We start from the raw sequence: 6003 nt of genomic DNA, 5'->3' as shown, positions 1-6003 counted from the left end.
AATGCTTCTCTGTGGACCATTTACTTTGGCTCCATGGCTTCTAAGCTGTGGAGAGAGAGTAAGACTGTGCAGTCATGTCAAGTCTTGCCATGCCAACAGAACACCTAGGATTCCAATGTTAGGGGCAGGGGCTGGAAAGGATCTAGCTCTCAGCATAAATTGATTGAGTTAAATGAAAGCAGAGATTTTCATGTAATTGCTTGAGCCCGGGGTCTGGGGCTTTAAGAAGAACACCCAAATTCAACAAGAGAGAATAAAATTGCAAGAGGTGGCATACTGAGCTGCTTTTAAAAATAACGATTTATAGAAAAAAACCCAACAAATGGAAAGATCATGCTCCATTCTGTCCTTTTGCCTTTGGGTGTTGCTGGCATCCCCTTCCTTTAAAATGTAATATCTGTTGCAGATTCCGTTACCTCTTCTAGTAAAAAAAAATTAAGCACCCCCTGATTTAAATGTCTGGAGACATCCACAGTGAGCCATTAGTTGTGTGTTTCATCGTATATACATGCCCATTCTGAAAACTGAAGGACAGGCCCAAATTTTGAATATCTTTCCTGTGCTCCAAGCTCAGTTTTTATTACTGAGAGACTGCAGTTTAAAATACCTAATGCTGCCACAGGGCATATACATCAGTTTATAAACAGTACATTTTAAGTATAAATTTGAGATTATTGGTAGGAGTTCAGAAATTTGAGATAAGTATGCTGAAAAAGAAATAATATATCTCAAACTCTAAATTATAATATTAATATTAGTGACACACAGCATGGTGATGGGCGCCAATACAAATCCCTAAAATAGAGAGAGAGGTGTGGCTGTTTTTATTAGTACACCGTTTTAATCTTGTCAATGTCCCTTTGAGTTTTGAGGGTGTGTTTTTAGTTCAGATTTTTTTTTAATCTGACATGATTGATCTAATTTAAATGACTATTCTACCTCTGAATTTCAGACAGCTCTGGTGCTGGGGATCAAACATGATTGCAGATGGCCAGATTCTGCCTAGACCTTACATAGAATCCCAGGGTGAATATCGGAAATTGTGTAAGGAACTTCACTCTCCTTTGCATGCCTGCATAAGGGCCAGGCAGATCTGCAGTCCTGGTACTCTGGTGGCACAAGGACTGATCTCTACTCTCCTGGAAACTCTCAGTGTCCAAAAGGGATTAAGAGGAATAGGCAGAAGGTAGAGCTGTGGTTCTGACCCCTCATGCAGGGCCCAGCAGAGTCAGCCAGACGCAAAGAAGAAGCAAACTGCAACTCTTCCTCCTCCCAGATGTATGTAGCCATCTGCACAGCTGGAAGCTGCAAGAGACTTTCTGCCTCCCTGGAGCAGAATGACTCTCAATGCCTGCTCTGGGGGGCTACAGGTTTTTACCATCCCTTACTATGGACTGTTATTAAAGTTCATAATTTAGCCAAAAGTAAATATAAAAGAAAACCAGATTAGTAACAAGCCACCACCAAAATTCTGAAAACTGGAACAGTCTCAAATTTAAAGGTGGAATTTGGAATCCAAGATCACATTCATATCTAAGTCTCAGAAAAACAGCCCCCTGCTTTAAGTGAGGACAGGAAAGGTTGCAATTCAGATGGGAATGTTGCTAATTAGCCAATATTTCAGCTGGTAAAATCTTTCTTCATTGTCTATCTTGTGTGGAGCCAAGCATATTGTTGCAAATAGCAACTGAACAAATAATAATTGGAAAATCAGGTATATTCGTCATTGTTATCCAGTGTGGTCAGTTACAAAACAAGAAGAAAATGCTGGTAGACACCATGCAGAATGGTGAACTCTTAACCCGGCTGTTAAAACCTTATTCAAAAGATGAAAATATAGCTATCATATTGTAATTGTTGTTTTTCCTGTCACTGTAAAAACATGGCAAAAGGGGCAGGACGTCGAAGATGGTACATCTGTCAATTTTTCTTTTCTGAAGAGCAAAATAATTTGGTGTTTTTTCCCACCCAGACTGTCAGTCTTATTTATACCAAGCGTAAGCCTGAAGGAGTTTGTTTGGTATTCTTTTTTCCTGAAGCTATATAAACCTCTGAAAATATGGATTGATAATGGACATTCCATAAGACCCTTGACTGCACTGTTGAAAGTGCAATGAACCATTGCGTTACAGCTGTTTGAGGTCACTGCAGTGCAAATGACCCTGTTCTGTGGCAAGATTAATGCCTTTAGGGTTCATCCACCCCAGAGGTCTGTGTGTAACTCCCATTAGTATCAATGGGGGATACTCATGCTTAGCTAGAAAATAAATGCCGTGGGCCAGATTCTGCTCCGTTTTACCTGTCCAATGTTATTGAATTCAGCTTAGTTGGACTGGTGTAAATGTATATTCAACAGAACTTGGTTTTCTATTAGTATTTTTCAAATCACTTTAAATTAGCAATCTCATTTATACTGAGGGCCAGCAGTAGTTTGAAAACTAGCCTGTAGATTTCTTGCACACATTAAAGCATTTTACTACAGACAGTTGTTGCTTACTTGCAGTTCACTGAAGATTAGCTTTATCTCTGCTGTGATGGAATAAGGGACAGGCCCAGTGACTACTCAGTTTGGGTCCGGGCTGTGAACTCTATTTTAACCCTTTAAGATCTTCTTGGGTGACTTATAATGAGAGCAATTAGATTGAATTGACTTGAACCTTTGAATTGGCTTCCTGTTGAAATAAAAACACATATTTTCCTCTCTATATTTTTCACCTAGCAATTGTTTATTGTCAGTATATGTCTCCCTGTTAATCATATTGTAGCTCTGCTTGGATTTGAGCCTCTAGTTACTAAAGCTTACAGCAAGCTTAATCAGACCAGGTGGGTATATCTGAGCTTCAGTGTTCATGCTAATTGAAAGAGACTGCTTCTTCACTGAGAAAAATAGCCACTGTTTACCATCCTTATTGACTAGGTGGTTAAGTTTTGCACCAGGTCATGCAATTCCTTAAGATGCATTATCACTATTATAGCGTCAACAGCTTAATGAAATGCCATGTTCAGAACTGTATAGCAATACTATTAGTCAATAACTCATGAGTAGTTGATGCATTTGGAGCAATATTACCCCATTCATCCCACTCTGTTGAAAATGGTCAAACCTTTCCTGGAACGGCCGCACTCCTGTGTACTGAATTATGTGCAGTTAGACTCCTGACAATTTTCTGAGTCTAAGAGTTAAAAAATAGCAGCACAAGTAGTTCTAAACTGGAGATTCCAGTCAAGAAAAATAAATTCTTCTATTTGTAATACATTTATTACACATGAGGACAAAATATTACTCCTTTATGCATATAAGAAACAGACATATCCTGTTGGACCTAACAGTAAGGGCAATGCTGAGCAGACTGAAGTAGAGAGTCAAGCTTGGAGTCACAGCTATATAATATAAAATAGACCTGTAGACAGGCTGTCTGTGTTTGGTATCATCAGATTCCTTAATATTAATTATGTATTATGTATATGGCACTGTAGATTATTATTTCATCTTAAAGAAATAATAAAAATAGAAAAGATACAATCCCAGTTTACAGTCTAGGAACCTGGTCCTTTGACATCAGTGGACAAACTTCCATTGACTTCAATGGACTTTAAAACAGGTCCGAAGGGCCCAGTACTGCAAGGCACTGAGCATTTTGAGATGCAAATTGTCCTCAGCTCCCATTTATTTAAATGGAAATGTAGAGACAGAACATTAAGTGGAAGTTGAGAGTATACATCACCTCAGAAGAAGATATCCTAAAACTAGACAAATAGAAGCTATGATGATAACAGGTGAAGAAAGGAGTAAAGAAGGAATGGAAAGGGTCACAACAAATAAAGAGAATTACTGATGTTATATAATTGAGTATGAAGGATGAATCCTGCCCTCAATTACACAGATGTAGCTTCATAGGAAGTGCACCCTGTAACGAAGGGCAAAGTCAGGCTTGAAGTTTTTCAGTTCTGTCTCGGTAGATTTGAAGTTGTTGTGTGCAGTTGGTTGGTCGGTACTTTAAATTAGACTGAAGAAAAGGAGGAGATGACACTCAAATAGAAGTCAGCATCGGAAAGCTGATTAAAACAAATGAGACTAGAGGGGGATTTCTTCTTAGCGTATGCGCAATGTGCCTCAGGTGGCACAAGACCAGGATTTTCATCAACGAATCTGGTCCACTGGTTGGATCATTAGCTTCCCCGGACCAGGCTGGGTATAGAAAGGGAGCACGATGAGAATGTTGATCCATGCCCCCCCAGAGGAGGTTCGAAGAAAAAAATGAGGAGCTTGGTACTCTCAAAAGAGGATGGTCTAAGAGTCAGGAGTAGCGCGAAGAATGGGAACAAAGGCACAAGTACAAGAAGGAGACAAGTGGAATGACAAATAGAGGAGATTGGGCATTATTTTGAAGATTGCGATGCAGGCTGGAACCTATTTGATATCCTGTAGATCAGGGGTCAGCAACCTCTGGCACACGGTTCGCCAGGGTAAGAACCCTGGTGGTCCAGGCCAGTTTGTTTACCTGCCGCGTCGGCAGGTTCAGTGGACCGCGGCTCCCACTGGCCACTGTTCACTGTCCCAGGCCAATGGGGGTGGTGGGAAGCTGTGCAGGCGAGGGATGTGCTGGCCGCGGCTTCCCGCCACCCCCATTGGCCTGGGACAGTGAACAGCGGCCAGTGAGAGCCATGATCGGCTGAACCTGCCAACGCGGCAGATAAACAAACTGGTCCAGCCCTCCAGGGTGCTTACCCTGGCGAGCCGCGTGCCAGAGGTTGCCGACCCCTGCTGTAACAGATCATCAGCATAAATATCTATGTTGCGTACCTTAGAATATAAAATCCTGACACTTCTCGTAAGTCTTAGAGGCTTTTATTATATTACACTTAAAATTATTTGTTATTTTATATTAAGTTTTGCACATACTGTACACAGTTCATATCATACTCACATAGTGTCATCCTTAAGAGTGTCCATTTTTGCCTTTGATAACAGCTAATGTTACCTCAGTGTCCCCATTCAGTGTTCCCTGGGTGACATACAGGCACATTCTGATCCGAGTTGCATCCAAGCAACTTCATTAATTCCATATTTCAATATGTTTACTGGTGTATTTCCAATGGTGGGTCTTAAAATACTTTTCCATTGCCTTAGATATCATTTTCTCTATATTTTCAGGATTCCTTGGGTGTTCATGATATTAAATAACATAATGACCTGTTGCATAGGTGTAAATCGGTGTAAAATGTGGCCTGCCTTCCCATAACTGGTCATTTGTCTAGAGAACAATGAGCATTGCCCGAGTGCTCAATTTCTCCCCCTTCTACCCCCACCTCAAATAATGTCGCCCTTCTTTCCTGCCATGATTTTTGGTGATCACCATTTTTTTTATTGTGGCTCATCTGTTTTATTATTCTTCACAACAGCTGTCTGTATGGAAGAGTTTTACTTCACTGCTTTATATTCTTGGAACATTACATATGTCATTATATAATAAGAGATATTAAATCATCAATTATTGTTTTGGCATAAACGTGCTATTAAAAACAGATGTGTATTCAAACTCAGTTTTATGGGAAAACACAAAATCTTGTTGATTTCTAGCTTATAGAGTGGGTTTTCCAATTGTGCAATTGTTGCAAAGGGCCAGATTTTCAAAGGTATAGAGGAGATTAAAGATGCTGATTGATTTCAATGCCATATAGGCACCTAACTACTTAAGCACTTTTGAAAATCCCACTAGGCACTTATCTACAGATGCTTAAATGCCGTTAACAATCTGGCTCATAACTCAGTGATATGATATTGGCTCCACACATTTATGATCCATACATTATGTAGTCAAAAAGTTTCTTTTTATTTATATTGTATTGATTTTTTAACCAAAATAAGGGGAGATTAGTAAATGACAAAAGAACAAAAAACAAAGAAATGTGAAGAAAGGAAAAGGAAAGGACTGAATTGGGGGATGGGAGGGAAGAGGGGGAAAAGGAGAGTGACATCTCAGTTTCTGTCCGCTAGGAATT

The 6003-nt window shown here is 39.9% G+C and overlaps 1 protein-coding gene across 1 annotated transcript in view; it reads left to right on the top strand.

Annotated features, from left to right (window-relative positions):
* The window catches only part of LOC123372070 (bifunctional heparan sulfate N-deacetylase/N-sulfotransferase 4-like), a 189028-nt gene that overhangs the window by 55376 nt on the left and 127649 nt on the right, over positions 1-6003 (top strand). The window lies entirely within an intron of this gene.

This window comes from Mauremys mutica, chromosome 5 (assembly GCF_020497125.1).
Source record: "Mauremys mutica isolate MM-2020 ecotype Southern chromosome 5, ASM2049712v1, whole genome shotgun sequence".
NCBI classification, from domain to species: domain Eukaryota; kingdom Metazoa; phylum Chordata; order Testudines; family Geoemydidae; genus Mauremys; species Mauremys mutica.
Note: the sequence above shows the minus strand (reverse complement) of the source record. Positions and strands in the feature narration are given on the sequence as shown.